Source organism: Panthera uncia, chromosome C2, assembly GCF_023721935.1.
Source record: "Panthera uncia isolate 11264 chromosome C2, Puncia_PCG_1.0, whole genome shotgun sequence".
In the NCBI taxonomy this organism is placed as follows: Eukaryota; Metazoa; Chordata; class Mammalia; order Carnivora; family Felidae; genus Panthera; species Panthera uncia.
In genome coordinates this window covers 45282061-45285216 of record NC_064810.1, presented here as the reverse complement: position 1 = coordinate 45285216, position 3156 = coordinate 45282061, and positions in this window count along the sequence as shown.

Sequence of the window (3156 nt, the reverse complement as noted above, 5' to 3'; positions counted from 1 at the left end):
CTATTTTGGACAATAGTCAGCTTTTTTCTTCAAACATTTTTTTGTTATCATCCAATGGGCTCATGAATAAAGTGACCCAATGGCAAGGAAGGACGATATGCATGTGTACACATCATGGACTTCCATTTACTAAGGACATCTTGACGATAGCCATTGCTGAGTGCTCAGTCTACCAGGAACTAAAACATGAGTCTCTTATATACCACTGTTTACTAGAGTGATCAGCCAGCTGCCTGGTGGCAGGTTGATTACATTGGACAGTTTCAATCATAGAAAGGAAGTGTTTTGCTCTTACTATAATAGACATTTACTAGATATAGATTCCGCCCACCCCCATGAATTTGGTTCTATCAAAACCGTTGTCTTGGACTTAACAGAATTCCTTACCCATGTCATAGTATTATACACAACATTTCTTCTGACCAAGGAATTTACTTCACAAAGAAGTTTAGCAATGGGCCTGTGATCATAGAAGTCACTGCTCTTGCACTGTTCCCTACCATTCTGAAGAAACTTGTTCAATAAAATAATGGAATGGCCTTTCTGAAGACTCATTTGTAGCAGAACTAGATGCCAATACCTTGCAAGGTTAGAGTACTAAATACTGATTGGCATCAGTATTTAATATGTGGTGATGTTTCCCCTATAACCAGGTTCCACAGGTCCAGGAATCAAAGGGTAGAAATGGGAGTTGCAGCACTCATTGTTACCCCCTAGTAACCCCCTGGCATAATTTTTGCTTCGGGCTCCCTTGATCTTATGTTCTGATAGCCTAGAGGTCTTGGAGCCAGAAGGAGGAATACTTTCATCAGGACACACAACAGTGATCCATTGAGCTGGAAGTTAAGATAGTATAAAGTTGCTATGGCCAAGGTCAAAGAGGTTGCTGCCTGTGTTCTCCTCTAGGAATTTGATGATTTACTGGTTTATTTAGATCCTTCATCCATTCTGAATTTATTTTTATGTATGGTGTAAAAAAAGTGGTCCAGTTTCATTCTTCTGCATGTTGCTGTCCAGTTTTCCCAACACTATTTGTTGAAGAGACTCTCTTTTTTCCATTGGACATTCTTTCCTGTTTTGTCGATTAGTTCACCATATAATTGTGAGTCCATTTCTGGGTTTTCTATTCTGTTCCATTGATCTATGTGTCTTTTTTTTTTGTGCTAGTATCCTACTGTCTTGATTATTACAGCTTTGTAATAGAGCTTGAAGTCTGGAATTGTGATGCCTCCAGCTATGCTTTTCTTTTTCAACATTACTTTGGCTATTGAGGGTCTTTTTTCCTTCCATACAATTTTTAGAATTGTTTATTCTAGCTCTGTGAAAAATGCTGATGTTATTTTGATAGGGATTGCATTGAATGTGAAGATTGCTTTGGGTAGTACAGACATTTTAACAGTGTTCGTTCTTCCAATCTAACGAGCATGGAATGTTTTTTCATTTCTTTGTGTCCTCTTCAATTTCTTTCATTAAGTGTTCTATAGTTTGTCAGAGTACAGATCTTTTACCTCTTTGGTTAGGTTTATTCCTAGGTATTTTATGGTTTTTGTGCAATTGGAAATGTGATTGATTTCTTGATTTCTCTTTCTGCTGCTTCATTATTGGTGTATAGAAATGCCACCAATTTCTGTACACTGATTTTATATCCTGTGACTTTGCTGAATTCATGTATCAGTTCTAGCAGTGTTTTGGTGGAGTCTCTCAGGTTTTCCATGCAGAATATCCTGTCATCTGAGAAGAGTGAAAATTTGACCTCTTCCTTGCTGATTAGGATGCCTTTTATTTCTTTTTATTCTCTGATTGCTGAAGCTAGGACTTCTAGTACTATGTTGAACAACAGTGGTGAGAATGAACACCCCTTTCTTGTTCCTGACCCTAGGGGAAAGGCTCTCAGTTTTTCGCATATAATGTGTGGATTTTTTGCATATGGCCTTTACGATGTTGAGGTGTGTTCCTTGTTTTTTTTTTAATTTTTATTTATTTATTTTGACGGAGAGACAGAGACAGAGAGAAAGGGAGAGAGAATCGTAAGCAGACTCTGAGCTGTCAGCACAGAGCCCAATACAGGACCCAATCTCACAAACTACAAGATCATGACCTGAGCCAAAATCAAGAATCAGACAATTAACTGACTGAGCCACCCTGGTGTCCTGAGGTATGTTCCTTCTATCCCTACTTTCTTCAGAGTTTTTATCAAGAAAGGGTGCTATATTTTGTCAAATGCTTTTTCTGCATATGTTGAGAGAATTATCAGGTTCTTATCCTTTCTTTTATTAATGTGGTGTATCACATTTATTGATTTTTGGATATTGAACCACCTCTACAGCCCAGGAATAAATCCCACTTGATTGCAGTGAATAATTCTTTTAATGTACTGTTGGATTTGATTTGTTAGTAACTTGTTGAGAATTTTTGCATCCATGTTCATCGGGGATATTGGACTATAATTCTCCTTTTTAGTGTGGTCTTTGTCTGGTTTTTAAATAAAGGTAGTGCTGGCTTCATAGAATGAGTTTGGAAGTTTTACTTCCATTTCTCTTTTTTTGGAACAGTTTCAGAAAACTAGGTATTAATTCTTCTTTAAATATCTGGTAAAATTCCCCTGGGAAGCCATCTGGCCCTGGACTCTTGTTCGTTAGAATATTTTTAATTACTGATTCCATTTCTTTGCTGGTTATGGGTCTGTTCACATTTTCTACTTCTTCCTGTCTCAGTTTTGGTACTTAATATGTTTCTAGAAATTTATCCATTTCTTCAAGATTTCCCAATTTGTTGGCATATAATTCTCATAATACTCTCTTTTTATAGTTTGTATTTTTTCAGTGCTGTTTGTGATCTCTCTTGTTTCATTCATGATTTTATTTATTTGAGCCCTTTTTCTTTTCTTTTTGATAAGTCTGGCTAGGGTTTTATCAATTTTGTTAATTTTTTTCAAGGAACCAGTTCTTAGTTTTGTTGATCTGTTCTGTGTTTTTAATTTCTATATCATTTATTTCTCCTCTAATCTTTATTTTTTCCCTTCTTCTGCTGGTTTTGGGTGAGGATGTGTTTTCTGCTGCTTTAGAGTGAAATGCTCTGAATATATATGTATAGTTCACTTGATCCAGTGTGTCATTCAAAGTCATTGTTCCCCTGTTGATCATCTGCTTAGATGAT